We start from the raw sequence: 18960 nt of genomic DNA, 5'->3' as shown, positions 1-18960 counted from the left end.
TAATTCAGCCGTCCCTGGGAAAATATAACAGTCGATATCGCAAACGCCGCTAATAAAGAACTATCTTAGCTTGTAGCGACTGGTTTACCACCTCTTTGTTTATCCTGCGCACTTTTCCATTTGAATACGAATAATCGTGAATTATTGACTGTACAATGCCTCTGTATAAGGAAGGTGTTACACACAACACTAACATTCTCCAGTGAAGTCGATTATTTCGCAAGAATATGGAACGCATCGAAGGGATCTACTGTTTATCTTCATTGTAACGTCTGCAGCAGTTTACAAGTGAAGGTAAAATCACCAGTTCTTTACAAATCTTAATGTGGGTGTATTCTGTATTATCATCTCTTTATTTATCCTACAGATTTAAAGTAGCATGAGTTGTCTTGCAATATTGAATCGAAATATTCACTAGAATTTCAAAAAGAAAAGAGTTTCTATCTATAGATACAGATTTTATTCTTAATACATTACTTTATAGAGATAGAGTCTCTTCAGAGTTCCAAATAATAGCTTGTGACGCTTTCTTATTTTCCAGAACTCTTGTATACAAACATATTTTGTAACGTTATTAAGTGTGGATTGTTCTGTATACAGACAGATTATTGTACCTTTCATATGTGCCGACAATTCCGAGATGCATATCCGGATAATTATTCGTATTCACCGTACATCACTGCGGCTTTTTTGTCTCACTGAGTTCATTTTTTTAAATTTATATAGTTATTTATATATTTCTGTTTTTTTCTCCAAATATCAAACAAACACTAAAAGCATGAGGAAAAACATATAATGTCCCCGCTTGGATCAAAGTGTAACATTGAAACAACTAAGAATATCATAGCTGGTACAAATAATTCCTTATTTACGAAATCATTTCCACCTCCTCATTAAATACTAGACTAATTTCCGAGACAAGAACATACATCACAGCAATATAATGAAGCTTCATATGTCTATAATTGCCTCGTTACTCACGAAGGACATAAACAAGAAAATACAATTTCTGTTCACGATGCACAAGAACACACATAACGCTGTTCTTGTGGCTGCATCGTCATTTCGTAAAGCCCTTCCAGTCTAGATCTCTTCGTTTTATTCCACTGAGTTATTTTTTCATTCAATACACCAAATTCTTATGTACAGGAGAGTAACAAGCAATTTATATATTACCATGCACTCTTTATATATGAATATACCGATCGTCTTTAAACGTGTGGCTTACACTAGATGAAACATAATCCATGTTTGTTGGAGAAGTTATATTTATTTCAGCATAGTCATGATGACCTTTTATTTACGGTTGATTCCATGCGATAGCTCGTTTTTTTCCACGAAATTTTATACGTGGTATTTTATATATAAGATTTTTGTTTACGGTCTTCTAGTTTTTCAAACAAAATCCGCATAGCGTGCCTGAAAAATAAAAGAAAACGAAAATATTTAATTTAATTGCCGCCATTATTTTAAATACTTTATCAGTGTTATTGTTTGTAAAAAAAAATGTATTGCGCAAAAGGGCTAACCTTTCAACGAAGTATTTAATCGTTGTCCGTCTGTCCGCACATTAACATATAGTCGTCCAGACCGTAACTTTTGAAGTTGTCCTGAATTTTGGATGAAACTGTACTCAGACAAAAAAGTGTGTTGTTTGCCATAGTAATGCGCAAAACTCAAACGACTAATTCGTTTGAACCACATATCAATTTATCGCATATCATAGTCACACTTTTTACCAAGAATATTAAGATTACAACAAGAGGAAATGCACCCCCTGAACTAATCCCTCGTCCTGGCTGTTCAGTTTTGAACTACAGGAGATACTGTTATGAAACTTTACTATTATGATATGCATTATGAATAGATAGTGCGTCACGCACCGAGGTCACACCCGTAGGTAAATTTGATGAAACTATACACAGATACACACGATACCTACTTATTGTGTGATATATATAGTTAAAGACATGGAAGGAAGATCAAACGATCGCAAGGCACTTGTCCAAAGCGTATCATGTACCATATACGGCGCTCACGTTTTGGCCAATATGGAGTGTTAATAATCCCGCATAGAAATTCAGACTATTTTAGACACCGTATATCACCGTACCGTATTACCACGATCTGAGTAAAGTATGGCTGACGTCAAAGGCATTTTAAACATTCCTTACGTAATGTGTCCGAACGTACTGTACACGATTTGAACAAAATTAAGCAAAGATGCATATAAAGATAAACAATACATAAGGTTGATAACAACTTATACGATACATATTTCCATATTGTTCAGTATTAACATAACCAACACTCTTAAGCTGGCCCTTGCATGAAAAACATCTGCTAGCAGTGGCCAATTCTTATTTGATGACCACTTAGGTCCAGGAATTTTTTTACGAATGACAACGATAATAATACCTCTTCGAAGAAGTAAATGAAGAAAAAGAAGATACATATAGCCAATGGAGACCAGTATCCGTATACTCGAAACGTTTTGATCAAGCAAACGCATCTCAAACTCAAAATCACAAAACATTTGTCATTCTGTAACTTTGAGTCGAATAATATTAGGCTTATCTTTATTCAGACTATTCATATTTCTCTTTCCAATATAAGTTTGTATTACTCATGTATACTTCAATCCAGAGCCTTTGTCTCTGGTTCCCATACAAACTTTATAAATTTATATTACCTATACGTATTATACTTATATTACGTATGTATAATCCATTGAGATTATTCAGATCTCATGTTCCCATAATAGCATGCGAAATTTGTTTTGCTTATATTACCTGTATTCATATCCTTCACATCTCTGGTCCCCATAATAGGATGCACAATTTTTATTACTTAGGTATACCTCCAGATAGCATATATTGTTTTGAGACTTTGAGCGTAAGCCTGAGTTTCTTGCTAAAGGTTTTGAGTGTTGAAAATACGGCTATAGACCTTGAATTTCAGCTTCAGATCTTGTTTCGACCAGTTATAAGTGATGTTGATTTTTAACACTTTGCTTTTGTTTGTGGAAACTCGATTTCAGCCTCAAAGACAGATTTTTGTTGTCTCCAGTTCTGCAATTAATGAGCTTTTGGCCATCGGAAAGTTCATTCAAATGCCAAGTCCTTTGGGATTTGTTGGCATATAATCTGAAGCTCAGACTCAAAGGTTTTATAATGTATAGGTTTGGACCGCTGTTTTCAACAAATACCTTCTGTAATAATCTTAAAAATAATAATTGTTATATTGTTTACTTGCAAAGGCATAGAAGTCTGGACATAAGTATGCATAATTAAAAGAAAAGAGCGATCATTAACTCTTACACGCTGTCACGTTCATCTACGAATTAGAACTGGTAATCAGTATAACCAGTTAGTATTTAGACAGGTTGCAACAATCAATATAAGTAATATAATTCTTAGGTACATATAATTTAGAAAGGGTAGTCACCATCGTTGCTTGCTTACCTCTTTAGTGTAGATGAAGACATGTCAATGTTAGGATATCAAAAGAACATTTACAATAGATGCGAATAGGTGACCTGCAAATGCGCTTAATAAAGATATAGAATATAAACATTGGTTGGTGAAATCAAAGAGAGTTGTTAAATGGTCCTCGATTAGTACCTAAAAGTTATTTCAATTTATTCACATTGCTCAAATCCCATTATATGATAATAAGGTAAGAAAAAGGCCGCGTAGCACCTTGTCGGAAACGAATCAAATGTGTCTGCTCTCAAGCGCTCAATATCATTTATTGAGAAGGAACCGTGTATTTGCTCTCTCTCTCTCTCTCTCTCTCTCTCTCTCTCTCATTTGTGCCTACCTGTCTACCTATAAATATGGATATAAATGTGCCATCTTTTCGCGTCACATGTCCTTAGACTATAGACGAACAAGAAAATAACTACCATAAAATAACGTGAAATAACTTTACCAATACGCGACTGTGAAGTTTGGTCAAGCGGCCGGTGTCAAGACAAAGTCCGACATGTTTTATTTTACTGTATGTTGTAATTCACCTAACAAATCTCGCTCATAGATAAGCTATCACATGTCAGGATTGTGCATGCATGATTACGCGAATTAGGGTAAGGTACGCCATACAGACTTCACGTGTTATCACTATCATACGTATTGGCCTTATACTTTGTTTACACCTGTTTACTTTTTCAAGAGACTCACAAACAGTACTTTATCTTAAGTTCCATGAGAATATCGGGTATACAGAGATTGATAGATAAAGATTATATGACGGAATGTAAGTTTGAAAGAATATTTTAAACACTCAAAATATAAACGAAAACAAGTTTATCGAACGTATTTGAACCAGGCTTCCTTTGGAAAGAATGTGTCCTTATATGCATTTTTGGTGGTATTTTTATTTTCGTTTGTTTGTCATCTAATAGAAAATATTCATGACAGAGTTTAGAATAACAACGCGCGCAAACTTCGCTAAACGGTCCCATCCAAATGAAATGTAATACATTGGTGAATAGAATGAAAAATGTACATGCTCAGAAAATTTAGAGGCATAGAAGATAGGTTTGATAATATTTGCTAAGATATTGAGTAACATGGTACATTTTAGGATGATTAATTTTGTCTACACGTCATTATGAATATATCTACATTAGTTGGAATGAATAATACCTATATAAATATGATTACATTTCTATATCTTAGCATAAATAACACTTCTATACTCTGGGCATATTTCTATTACATAGCGAAAAGAACACCTCTATAACTCTTGGTATAATTCCATAACATAGCATAAATAACACTTATCTGATCCAGGTATATGTCCTTTACATGGTGTGAATAATGCCTACATAATAGTAAATATGTCCAAACGTAACGGCAACCTCACCTTTGCATTAACAAGGTTTCTCACATCTTGAGTATAAATACATTACAAATTACCTTGACGTTCTAATTTCAGTCATACGTCTGCTCCTTAAAACTTAGAAAGTACAGATTCGTGAGAAAAGATAATAAAACGGAAAGAAAAAAAACCTCGTCCCTTATGTAATCTATTAGCTCAAAATAAATTGTGGACTGAATGCTGGCTATCCTTGATAACGTCAGTAACACAATTGTACTGCGTGAAAGGGTGCAATAGAAGACAAAGATATAGGCAGTCGCAAATTAGGAACATCAAAGCAAACATTTATGAATGCCCTATGTTGCTAATTGCGTGAGTTATTTAAACATTGAATGGACTGTTTGATTTACGATGCTACATGGGTAAAGGAATATGTTGTTGATCTGAAGGCAGGTGTGTGATTACAATTAAAACTTCTAAATTTGAAAAAAGAGGCAGTGATCTACGACCAGCAATCAGGAAATAGGCGCGTCGTATTCATGTGTATCCATGCTGGGAAGAATGCCGATTTTATCTTGTTTCTTGTACACTATGAACCAAAATGAAAAAATAAAAGAAACCAAACACAATCACTACCACACCGTGTAGAGTATCTGTCCGTTTGTGCATCTCTGGATTGAATAATTAAATTGAATTAGGAATAAAGAAGGCACTGCCATACCAGAGCGACCATGCACATATTTCTCCGTAATCAGAAAGATCCACGCACGTTGTGCATATTGAAATCTGTTGTACAAATGATAGTGCACTGTCTAAATCTAAAGGCCGATCAATGAAACAATATATTGAAAGCTTTATTTACCAACTTTTAACGAATTATTTTAGTATTAAAGGGGACATTTAATCAATTCACTCTCTAGGACTAAATTTGTTGGTGAGGGGAAATACGCGAAGAAAATAAAAAGCTTGTGTGTTCCCAGACCATGCATAGCCTGAAATATATCCTCCTCAGCCAAAATTGTCTCGTAAATGTCATGTTGTTTTTGTGTCTTACCCTACGAGTTTTATAACAAGATTAATGCACATACGGAGCCTTGGTAAATGGTTTCAGTTGATATGGTAACATTTATATAGATAAATCATCGAAGCTTCCGTTTCGACCACGTGTCTCAGGAGAGCCACGCTCTAGTGAGCGTGACAATAAGTAATACATTGGAACGAAATCCCTTTTAGAAGTGTAATTCGGATCCAAGTTTGTTTGACGAAAAAAAGCTACTTTCAGGATAATTAAAACGAAAATGTTAATTTTTCAGGTTCTTCATATTTGAATCAAGAGACAAACAATATCTTTCTCTGATTTATTGCAGCCTTTGTCATTTTGTGGATGCCGTCCAGACTATTGTTATTATATGTCTATGACTATTGTCTAAATTATTTGATTATTCGAATGCAATTTCGCCTAACAGGAACTATGGTCAAAGTGCACAGATAAATAGTTAATACAAATAAAGATGTTTTGTTCTCTGGCGAACGATTATCTGGACATCTCTACTGGCTTATATGTTTGTTTTGATGGTGTTAACAAGACGTTTATGCATTACTTGTTTTATCATCCCGAGGATATGGTAGACAAGTGCCTTTCCCAGTGACACACTAAAATGATCGGCCCGAATTGGCTTGAGTACGTATCAAACAGGCTACATCTGGATTACGAGTCTGACACTCTACCAAATGAGTTACGGGACTCACGGTACTAATTCAACTCCAATAGTAAACATATGGAAACTCTTTCATATTCAAAATTCAATAACTTAAAATTCCTGGGTGCTGATGATGAGACCTATAATTCTCCATGCACATCTAACCTTGGTGCAAGCTTATGTGTGGAGAACACCATATGAGCCGCGGCATTTTGTTTATCTACATGTGCATGAAACACATGTTATTGATTCTGCACCAACTGAATCAGGTGCTACTTTCATTATTGAGTACTCCTGAGTCAAGCCTGTAAAAATACTAAAATTGCAATAGAATTTTGTCTACATTTTTAAAAAAAATTACAGATAGGATAAGCTGTCAAAGATATTTTTTTACTAAAATTTTAATTTTCATTATTAACCAATTATGGACCACCAAACCCGTAAATACTCTATTACTTGTTTACCCATTTTTAGACTGGTTCACAGTTCTTCCGTATAATTAGTACCGTGTGTCCTATAACCAGATTTAAATTTTTTAGAAAAAGTTGTATTTTACTTATTGATATTGGAACATAATTGTAAGAAAGAATTGGCCATGTTTGTGCATGGATAATAGTACAATGGCATTTTATGTGATACCAATGTCTATAGCTAAATTGCATCCGCATTACATGTTGCTGTGTTGTTCTGTACTTATTAGTAGCTTATTATTGTTATTAAAATAATTGTTTTCTGCCTTTGTATCTTCATGTTATCTTTGTATGGCATGCACGCTATACAAAACAAACACAAGCATGCTGACATCAGTAAGTATGACATCATATGGTATCAAATTACATGACGCATGGTATTTTCATCTCTCACTGGCTATAAGACAAGATTTAAATGTTTTAAATTTCAAAATTGCATTTCTTTTCTTGCTGACTCTCACAGAAATAAGATGAAGTGCATCCCTATTCACATCAATCAAACAAAACAAATAAGTGTGCCACATGACAGGTCAAAATGATAAGAGGCCATTGCCCTTTTGTAACTAAAACAAATACACACACCCATGAAGCATCAAGAGATGCTGACACTCCAAACTTATTTAAACTATCATCACATCTGATTCATCAACCCAAAATCTTAATAAAAAGGTATAAAAGCCAAAGAAAAGTTCCATAAGCTTTATTATACTGAAGAATTAAATAACAGATTGCTACTTTTTAGTATAAAACTATGGGCAAGGGTGTGTAAGCAAAGAATAGACAGAGTAATTTCTTCAAGCCTGGTAATGTTCCCCACAACAAAGGGGGAAATATGCATCAACCCAAAAGACAGAGCCCATGTTGGAGACATAAAGCCCACGTACAAACTGCTGCGGCTGAAGCTAAGAAGTAAGCTGGAGGTAGAGAAATATGTGGAAAACTTTGTAATGCCAAGACAAGTCCATGTTTCTATGCAATATTCAGACACTGATAAAACTTATCAATGCATAAACTACTTCTTAAATTTAAGTAATAGAATTGAATTGCATAGTAAAGTTGTCTAATACATAAATCTATACCCACATTTACCCAAAAATCATAAAAAGTTAAGAAAAAGTCTATAAATCATTACTGTGGCTACTTTCCACTATAAGCAGTGTTAAATTACTTACTTTTTAATATAAAGCTGAATAAAATACATAAATTATTGAGAAAAAAAGAGAAACAAAGCAAACCCTGCAATCACTCAATTACAGTCAAAGGGTAGAGAATACACCTTGATTTGGCAAACCAAGTAGCAAGCTCTAATTTACAGCTTCATGATTCCTTACTATAACTTGATAGTAAGTGCAGAGCAATGTTGGCTTTATAAATAGTTTTTGTTTCAAATATGAAACCATATTTCTGACATGAAGCTTGCTTTCATCTATTCACAACAACATATCTGGTGAACAAAACACATACTGCTTAGTGCACACATGAAGAAATGCTGAGATGTGGATAATGTGTTCCGAGAGCAGCAGTTATAACACCCTGACTATAAAGGTTTTCTATCATGGGACTTGGTACATGAAGAGAAAAGAGGTCTTTTATGGTGGGAGAGAGTAATATGTTCACCATGCAGTTATACATCAAGAACGTTTCAACTGTATGAAGAGATGCCGTAGAGAGGTTGGGGTAGAAAAACTGCTGTGTAAATAATGCAATACAGATAGGACTTTTGCAGACATCTATTGGGAATGAAGGATTGAAAACTAGTATTTTATGTGAAAATGTCTCCCCTGCTCCCTCAACAAAAGGGATGCAGAAAAGTTCCAACACTGTTTGCCAAAAAGTTGAATATACCAATATGAGAAACATGCTTAAAATAGAAAAGGTGTCAATGAGTTTAATTCTATGATAGGAAAAAAGACAGATATACAGGTTTAGGCAATGCAGCATGTGCAGTTTTGTGCACAGTCCTTACTTCTTACAATGTTCTCTGCTTTGATATACTGTATGTGTCTCAAAAGTTAAATGATCAGTAGTGATACATAAGTGATTGTGACATAAGTGGCTTACATTTAAAATTTCTCCCCCACCCCCTTTTGTGGAATTGTTGAATGTGTTAAAAGGTATTTAACCATATAGGTCAATCTGTGGGCACCATCATATGAAAGTCTGCCATCAGGCCATACTATGCTCTTTTTCCCATGGCATGAGCTATCTACTGCCACTGTCCAGTGTATAAAACCATTCCCATCTGTGTTTTGTATAGATTTGTTCTCCAACATCACATGCAAACCTTGAAAAAAAGACTCCATTATGATTGCCATATGCAGAAACCACCAAAATGATACTCTGGATGCACATGGTAACCACAGAAACAACAAGCTTCTATTATGATATAGGTCACTTATAGGACTCACGGTACTAATTCAACTCCAATAGTAAACATATGAAAACACTTTCATATTCAAAATTCAATAACTTAAAATTCCTGGGTGCTGATGATGAGACCTATAATTCTCCATGCACATCTAACCCTGGTGCAAGCTTATGTGTGGAGAACACCATATGAGCCGCGGCATTTTGTTTATCTACATGTGCATGAAACACATGTTATTGATTCTGCACCAACTGAATCAGGTGCTACTTTCATTATTGAGTACTTCTGAGTCAAGCCTGTAAAAATACTAAAATTGCATCAATAGAATTGTGTCTAAAAAAATTTAAAATTGCAGATAGGATAAGATCTCGAAAGATATTTTTACTAAATTTTAATTTTCATTATTAACCAATTATGGACCACCAAACCCGTAAATACTCTATTATTTGATCACCCATTTTTAGACTGGTTCACAGTTCTTCCGTATAATTAGTACCGTGTGTCCTACAACGACCTGCTTTCATATATTTAGCTTTGCAAGTTATCTAATGATTTTAGATAGAATATGTGCCTTACGGAACTTGAAAACTGTGCAACAAATTGTACAAAAAGCACTGAAATAACATCCATGAAGCTTTCAGTACAAAAAAGAAACCTGCACAGTCGATTTATATCTCAAATTGAAGAAATACGACAATAGTTAGAACAGGAAGAAAAACAGAGAAAACAAAAGTTATAACTCCGCGCGACTTAGGCAGCTCGTCATTATATTTTTTGTTGTTTGTTCTCTCCTTTGTTAATCTAAAAACTTTACCAAAGGAATGTTTTCAAAAAACCGTATGCATGCTAATTTTTTTACCCATTTTCTTAATATTCCTTACGTTAATCAAACCGAGAGTTTCAGTTTATTTTAATTCTTTTTATGTATTAAACGTCTCAATTTTACAATCTCCCTGATTTTAAGGGTCTGGAAAACTGTCGCAAAAAGGAAAAACTTATAGAAAAGTTGCAAAAATAGGAAACATACACAAATTTAATGTGAAATGATTTTTGCGATAATTGTTATATTAAAAATCAGTATTTAAGCACCAGAACTATTATCCTGACGGTAGCTAGGTAGGGAATGTACGTTTGAATTGCGACATGTGCAACATTTGCTTGATCACTAATTGTTTTAAATTGGTAACTTGTTCGTATGGTCACCGCAGATAAGACTTAGAATAATCATATCAGATTCATGTCACTTCTTTTCGTTGTGGGATGCAAATTTCGTGTAGTTACCTGGCATTAATTTGGCTTAAACAATCTAGACAATGTCTAGCTCAAGTAGGATGTAAGAAATAAACGAAGATTTTGATACCTAACTTCGATTGTTTTAAGAAACACATTCCAGTGGAATTGAATTTTTACCCCCTTGTCTTATTTCTTAGTGCAACGGAAGTTGTATGCGTATGTGGTATCCATGAGACGATTACTATGCGATCAGATGTGTTCCATCACGTTTTGAGAGAAAAATTCATACTAAACATCCGATGATAATATATTTTAAGTTTTATAAGAGTCTTTTCCCTTCCAAATCTTATCAGCTGCTTATTTTATGGACTGGAACTTAGACGTAATTTGCACGACATTTGTTTTTAATTCAGATGTTTGATACAAATTATTAAGAATCATTCATAATCTTGGAATATTCCACAGAAACGCCGCTGACAGAGATACATGTACATGGCGCTTCCTGAAGATGAAATGAGGCCAAGTTTTTTTTTCTCCCTCGTTTCTGTACGGAAATGTCGTGTGAGTCATGTTTAATTATGTATTATGCCAAAATATCATCCTGTACAATGTATTGCCAATCTCACCTAGAGTCCAGGACGCCAGGAGAATTTCGGAAAAACGAAACTCGAGCAATATAGGAGCCTTCACACGAGATAATGTTTTAGTTCTGTTTCAAACTGGCTGCCCGGTTCCTCCCATCCCTCTGTGTTATTTGTTCATTGTCACATTTTTAAATGTTCTAGATACAAGTGTATTTCTATCCGAGCGCTTATTCAGCCGGAGCGGCTTGGGTTTCTGTGCTTACGTTGTAGATGGACAAGATTCTTGAGAAATCTCCTGTCGTCACATCGTATAAAATACAATCCTTTTCATCTTGAACAAGAAACCCCTGCTTCCAACCTTATAACTTTTTATATTCTACTCATTACAAATGGCATAGGTAGGACGAAGATCAGCTGACGACTGCAGTTTTCCAAAGATGTAAGAAACTTCGTGCATTTGTTTTTCATCAACACAGAATGTAGTTCAGATAACGCCATTAGTGTTTGTAGTGATTGCTTTCACATACTTACAACTGCAAGTACCATACAGACTACTGTTCAAAGAACTCTTCTAACTGGATGAAGCAACTCTTATTAGATATTTGATATTCTTTATATATCACCATATGATTAATCGTTATTTAGTGTGGTCCAAAAGATACAAATCATTGGACGTTTCTGGAATATCAACAAATGTTATGTTGAAAACATAAATGGAAACAATCGCCCTTGATATTGACTCTATTTGCATTTCCTTCAACAATCACATTTTAAAAAGTATTGTGACAATTTATGCAAACTGACATTGTTCGTCGTAAAAAATGGAAATTCAGATGTTTTGGTTTTCTTGACCATTGTGTTACATAAGTGTAGAATACAGTTAAATTTTCATAATCGTTAATGTACTTGGAGTAAACAGTAAAGAAGTCCTTTAAACAAGACCTTTATATACTTATATATTGTAAAAAAGTCAAGAGCCACTGTAAAAAGCACATCCGAAGCTATCATCGTTCTATACTTAAGTTAGCATCGCACACGTATTTGCTAGCACAATCTGGTAAGTGAAAATAAGAATGAATATTACAATGTTACTATGCTGATAAGTGAAAAGAAATACCGCATCTATCTATCTATATATCTGTACACACACACACACACATATATATATATGTGTGTGTGTGTGTGTGTGTGTGTGTCTCTCTCTCTCTCTCTCTCTCTATATATATATATGGTAACTATGTTGTACATGTAAAAACAACATTTATAATATTTAGTTAATATATCGTTTCTGTGTTGCAGGCCCTGGTGTGTTCAATGAAGTCAGTGTTGGCATTTGTTCTACCTGAGGTAGTGATAATTCATTGATTATGGGATCTGTGTCAGTTGGCATCTGTTCTACCTGAGGTAGTGATAATTCGTTGATTAGGGGTTGTGTTCGCTAAGGTATCAGGCCTATGTCGCGATAGATCCATGCATGATTAACGTCACGTAGAGTGACGCATTCCGCCATTTAACTAAAGCTTATGAGCGATGTCATCAATCTCACCTTCTAATCATTGCAGCCATACTTCTCTTTGATCAACGACCGATCATTGATATCCAAATCTCCGATAACGGAATATATGAACTCATCCTTTTATTTACTAAAAACGGTTAATTATATATCGTCAATATATTAGCATATCCATCACATGGGTCTCGTATAAAAGTACAATATCTATACAGATCGGGTCGCGTTTAATTTGTTTTTCATAAAAAGTATTTTATCTATTTTTCAATAACGGCGCTTACATTTTGAATTAGAATCAAGGGCAGTTGGTTTCACTGGTGTTTATTAGCAAGCATCGCAGTATAAATCAAATATCACTTAAAATTTCTTCAAGCGTTTTCCTCGTTAACAATAATCTTTCATCATCTGAGTGACACGAGTCATGGAAGACAAAGCATGTTCTAAGTCGCTTTCTCATTGCTAGTGAGATTTTTGTGGAATTTATTGCACTCCATGATCTTCCTTATCTGTGGTCCGACGAAGACACCAGCTTTGAGATTTGCCTCAGACAGAAGGGAAAATTTCTTGAAGGTACTTGAAGGCTGACGACTCCTTATCTAGAGCTCAGACAAATTGTTTCATAAGGCCCAGTTTGATGTGCAGTGGTGGAATCAACACCTTCCCGGGGTCCACCAGTGGCTCCCACATGACGTTGTTCCACCTCACAGAGAACTCGGTCCGCTGTGGCTAGTTCCGGCTGTGGTAGTGCGCCTTGGTATCCCTGATGTTCTAAAGGCAAAAATAACAGGGAAACTTGGTAAAACCTTCTTGGAGAATCATCAGGAATGCCACCATTTTAAAGTCTTCAATGGCCTCCCAGCCGTACACATCACGCTTCAAGGCGTCCAACAAGATCGTGATGCTGTTGAAATCCTCTGTGAGGTGCACCGAGTGCATCAGAGGAAGAGACGAATACTTGTTACCATTATGTTGCAGCACGGCCTTGAGACTCCTCGATGAGCTGTCAATGATGAGGAGCCGCTCATTATTGTTACAGGCGATTCCGACTGCATCAGACAGACTGGTCACATTGTGCTAAAAGCAGAGCCCATTTTGACGGGTGAAGAAGCTGGAAAACGCTTGGTGGTGCTTCCTCTGACCTGCGACTTGCACACTTTCATCCAACAAGTTATACTGCATGAGCCTAGACGTAAATAGCTCGGCATTGGACTTGATGAAACCAAAATCTCTAATCAAAATGTTGAGGTCGTTTTGGTTGGGGTACTATGGGTTTCTCTCTTCAGCCCCACCTCTGCAATTGTCATTTGGATCTAGAACGTCTTCCTCGCTTTCTCACATGCTTCTCTCTTCTAAAGACAGTTGTTCTCTTTTCAGAGGAGTGAGTAAGGGGAGATCAGGACAGTGTGTCAGCAGGACGATGGATGAAGGAAAGTCCGTATACGTGATAACATTTGCATTCTTGCCAGTCCGACATTTGGAAGAGTCCACCATGCAAAAGTAGCAGTTGCTTGATTGTTCAGTGGTTAGCCGCCACATTCTTGTTGGGATAGCGAACTTCATGGCTCTCTTTTCCACTATGTACCATCCTACAAAAATACATTTATTTTTCCCATGACTAATTGGTAAGAGATTCCGCAACACTTTTGATATGTGATATATTTTGTATAACATTGAAATTGTTAAACATTTTAAAAGCAAAGACTTTTAAATTTCTTTAAATTTAACAAATTTTATAACATAAAATTCCGAGCAACAATTGTCCACCTTACCTTCCAGAGTTTTTTTTTTTTTGCAGTGCTCAGGTGAAATGAGGTGCCCAGGGTTTGTCTTAATCCCCGACAGGCATGCCGAAATATTCCCTGTAGGCCTCTCACATCTTAGCAGATGCTTCCACATAGGGATTCGAGAGGTCGTGGGTTCGATCCCCGGCCGAGTCATACCGAGGACTTACAAAAATGGTACTAACAGTTGCCTCGCTTTGCGCTCAGCATTAAGAAGTTATTGTTAGGACTGGTCGGCTTGGTGTCAGGATAATGTGACTGGGTGGGACATCGTGCCACATGTCTGCAGCATGATGCCCCAGTGCAAGACATCACTATAAACTGCCACACTGCAGACATAAAAATGTAAAAGCTACGTTAAAAATCCAAATCACGCATACACAAGCTTTCACGGAGTACGTTTTCGAGCTTCGCTTGATAAATAGACCGCAGACATAGCAAAATGCGTCTGCCGGATGCTTGCAGTGTCTTAATGCCATTTCAGAAAAATGCAGTATGTATCCACTTAGGCATCAGGAACTAAACTGAACTGGTGGGTTTAAGGCCTCTGAATTTATACGATTATTTATATTACTAGGAAGTTCTAGAAAGTTCTAAAAGTTACTCAAGTTTATTGAGCACTGAATCTATCTGGAATATTCTGGAAAATAGGTACATTTCAAAATATCACTGTCCTGTTTACAAAGCAAAGCTTGTAGGAAATAATAGTCCCTTCTATACTTTTGAGGTATAAGCAATTAGGAAATAACACTTACTATCCAGGTACAAAAAAATATTAATTATAGACACATTGTGCTAATTACCCATATACAAAAGGTGTATACGCATCATCTGAGAAACTAGGAACGTATGAAGACATGACAATTACTAGTCAAATTCCTTTGCCTATGTGATGATTGTTTTTTACTGTGCTGAATATACTCGTTTGAATCAAGCGATTGAAATGGACAGTAACGATCATACGTACATCTTGGAAATGCTTCCCTATTGAATGGTTCTTAATAACAATATATGTTGTACAATTTAACAATCTATTTCGCGGTTTCTGGTTCAGCGCATGAACAATAGTTACTTAAAGGCAAGTAAGTTCTGAATAAGTCATCGATTAATTAGATTCAATTCATTCGAAGTCTTAAATTAAACATTCGTACTAATCACTCACCATGATTGTGATAGACTGTGTCTTTGTTTAGTTTCCTTTTTAATTATAACTTCAGGAAATACAAAATAGGATTGTTATTGCTCTCCAAAATGAGAAGCTTCCATTTAGTAATATACTTTGATAAAAATAAACTTCTATATATGTTAACTTCGGCAAAGCTGGTTTTGGGATAAGATCTGTCTTGCAGTTTTTTGCTAATTACCTGTTTGACATAAAGTAGTTGATTTGCTGCCCAAAAATTAAAGCAAGTATAGCATTGTTTCTAAAACACTCTGCACTCCATTAATTAGCTTAAAATGGCAGAAGGTCAAAAGGTTTAAAACAACATAGTATCCATATCACCTGCAACTTAGCTAAATTTTTTTTAAAAGATTTCCCCAGAGCGCACTTACGACGTACCTTCCATTCCGAATAGCTATATTACACAACTGAAGATACGTGTACTTCGAAACTTCGAAGTGACTGCTATGAAGTCGATTGATGCAAAGTATCTGAAATAAGGCCGAATTGTATGTATGTATGTATGTATGTATGTATGTATGTATGTAAGTTTCAGACCACTTTCGGTAAACATTAATTTTTATATTTTGTGAAATAACAAAACTAATCTATACACTAGCTGGTCCAGTACACAACACTTGTACTTACTGACTGAAGTTAGAGCAATCCGGAATAAAGTTCGAAGCACGTTTTCTACCCTTCGTTTGTCCGAAGCACGCTAACCCGACTATTTAATGTGATTTTGCTTTACGTCTCGGCTTGCAATACTTACGGCAGAGGTGGGCAAACTATCCAGTGCAAGTGCCGCATATACAAATGTTCACCTTGTCGCGGGCCGCATAGTTCATTAAGTAAAATAATTAATATTTGAAATAGCAGAAACAAATATTTTTTCTAAATAACATCTAATTAATTTTCAGTTGTTAGTATGTTGTTAATATTTGAAAATTTAAATTTAAACTTCAAAAGAAGCACATTTATTTGAAAAACAGAGTAACACAAACAGAGTCAGTGCGAATGATGACTTGTTCCTAGGCCGCATGAAAACCATTGGCGGGCCGCATGAAAGCCATTAGCGAGCCGCATGAAGCCCGCTGGCCGTAGTTTGCCCACCCCTGACTTACGGTATGGAGCTAGTAAGCGTAAAGGGCCTTAAAATTAATATATTTATATTTTCTCTTGTTGCTGTTATGGTCCTGGATTTTTTGTTCACTCATCCATTTGTATTTTTCTCTTATTGACCTTCTCTTTTGTCGCGATATCCGTCAACAAAGGAGGGTAATCTGCGATCTTTCTTTCACATGTCAAAACTGAGAACATGGTAAATAGAGGCAGATTCTTGGTAATTAATCCGCGTCATCGACATATTACTTTAATCTGTATCATTCAAGCCACCATACAGAAAAGTGTATACCTGTTTTATATTTGTGTCAGAAATAGACTTTTAAAATAAGCTGTTAAGAAAATGTGCTCGGGGATCACTCTTCGAACTCATCATTCCAATATATTTGAAGACAAATACCACCCTAATCTTCCACATTTTTTTTTACAAAAATAAACATGCAGTCTATTTTAACCTAACTATAGATTGTCATTGTTCCTCAAAGGATTATTTCTTCTCTAGTATGTACAAAGAGTGATGACATCACGGTTACCGAATCCACTGTAATACCAAGTAAAGTATGGATAGGACTTAATGAAAAATGCGCAAAAGAAGAGGTATAGATAGAAAGGTCCTAGCAAATTAATTAATTAATTAATTAATTAATTAATTAATTAATTATTAATTAGTCAATTAATTAATTAATTGATTAATTAATTAATTATTAATTAGTCAATTAATTAATTAATTGATTATTTAATGCCAGTTGCAAAGAGAGACTTCAATAAACACGTTGAGAGACAAGAAACCATAAAGTAAAAATAACACATATTTGCTAGAGTCCTAATTATTTAATCAACTTTAATTTAATTTACACCAATTATTATAGTCAAAATAGAAGCTTGCCAAATGTGTACTGCGGATTCGGCAAGAATAAAATAAAACTACAAATTACTAGCTTCTCTATCTTAGTACACTTTTTGTTTACCAGCGTTTGCTAACTTTGAATATCAAGGTGTAACGCAGACATGCATATATCTTATCGGCGTTTGCTAACTTTGCATATCAAGGTGTAACGCAGACATTCATATATCTTATCGGCGTTTGCTAACTCTGCATACCAAGGTGTAACGCAGACATGTATTTATCTTATCAGCGTTCGCTATTGTGTGGTTTCTGATAACAATATATGCGGTGCAATCTAACAGAAAATGTTTTGCGGTTTCTGATTCAGCGCATGAACGATAGAAACTTAAAGGCAAATGATTCCTTAATAAGTCATCGAATAATGAGCTTCGCTTTAGTCGAAGTCTTCAATGAAGAATATGTGCTAATCCCTCGTCATCATAAGAATAGACTGTATTTTAGTTTATATTCCTGTTAACTTGTAATTTAAAGAGAATGAAAGAAGGATTTTTTATTATTTACAATGGGTGAAGACTTCATTCAGTTGTATCTCTCGATATAATTGTATTTAGTGATAAGTTAGTCTCAGCAAAAAGACTGTTTGGGGTTAGATTTATCTCGAGGTTGTCTACTACGTACACGGAAGACAAGAAGTACCGTCTATAATATAACGTCAGAATGCAAAGTATCTTATACAAAAAGTCCAATTATTATTAGGGTGAGTCGTTTCTTGTCCACCACGTTACTGACATTCAGTGTTCACCTCTTATTCTTACCGCTTTTCGCTTTGCGTCCGTCCGTTTACTTTTGCGTCATGGCCATTGTGGAGAGTAAATATTTGTTCAACGATTCTTGTTCTACCTTACTATAGATAATAAGTATGGCTCAGTGTTGAACCTGCCTCATACACGTTCTATTTTATGTGTTGATTTGTTACTTTTTTTGTCTGACTGGTGTATGTATGTATGTATGTATGTATGTATGTACGTATGATTCAGACTACTATGTCACTATACATAAACATTAATGTAAACTGTTCGTGAAAATAACCAACAATAGGAGTTTATGCACAATATGGACATATGCACAAAACTTGTACTTCTTGACTAAAGTTAGAGCAAACTTTCTAATCAGTCAATATTCGGTGCTTTGAGGTATTTCTTTTGAGAAAAGTGTCGCCAAAGCGCAGTACAGGTCAAGCTACATTAAGCAACAGTATGGCACCATTTTGGCACATCATAAAGATTGAACACCGGGAAAAAAGGCCAAACTCGTGTAGCAACACGTTTTATACTCTTTGTTTGCCGGAAGCACGTAAAC

At 35.3% G+C, this 18960-nt stretch overlaps 2 long non-coding RNA genes across 3 annotated transcripts in view; one reads left to right on the top strand and one right to left on the bottom strand.

The window, feature by feature from the left end:
* The first annotated feature begins 174 nt into the window (after window positions 1–174).
* Window positions 175–13121, top strand: LOC149776403 (uncharacterized). Its single transcript, XR_016416038.1, has 3 exons — window positions 175–294; window positions 11061–11156; window positions 12479–13121. It is a non-coding gene; the product is annotated as an uncharacterized LOC149776403 (long non-coding RNA).
* Window position 13122: 1 nt separating this feature from the next.
* Window positions 13123–18960, bottom strand: part of LOC149776402 (uncharacterized) — a 34004-nt gene continuing 28166 nt past the window's right edge. The window contains exons 2-3 of one of the 2 annotated variants that reach the window (XR_016416035.1): window positions 16032–16123; window positions 13123–14275 (exon numbers count right to left, since the gene is read on the bottom strand). This is a non-coding gene — a long non-coding RNA (uncharacterized LOC149776402). Of the gene's footprint in view, window positions 14276–16031; window positions 16399–18960 lie in introns of those variants that run through there. The other variant, XR_016416036.1, reaches the window with a different exon arrangement.

The sequence above is a fragment of the Sinohyriopsis cumingii genome, chromosome 18 (genome assembly GCF_028554795.1).
Source record: "Sinohyriopsis cumingii isolate HCF-2022 chromosome 18, ASM2855479v2, whole genome shotgun sequence".
Classification (NCBI taxonomy): domain Eukaryota; kingdom Metazoa; phylum Mollusca; class Bivalvia; order Unionida; family Unionidae; genus Sinohyriopsis; species Sinohyriopsis cumingii.
Note: the sequence above shows the minus strand (reverse complement) of the source record. Positions and strands in the feature narration are given on the sequence as shown.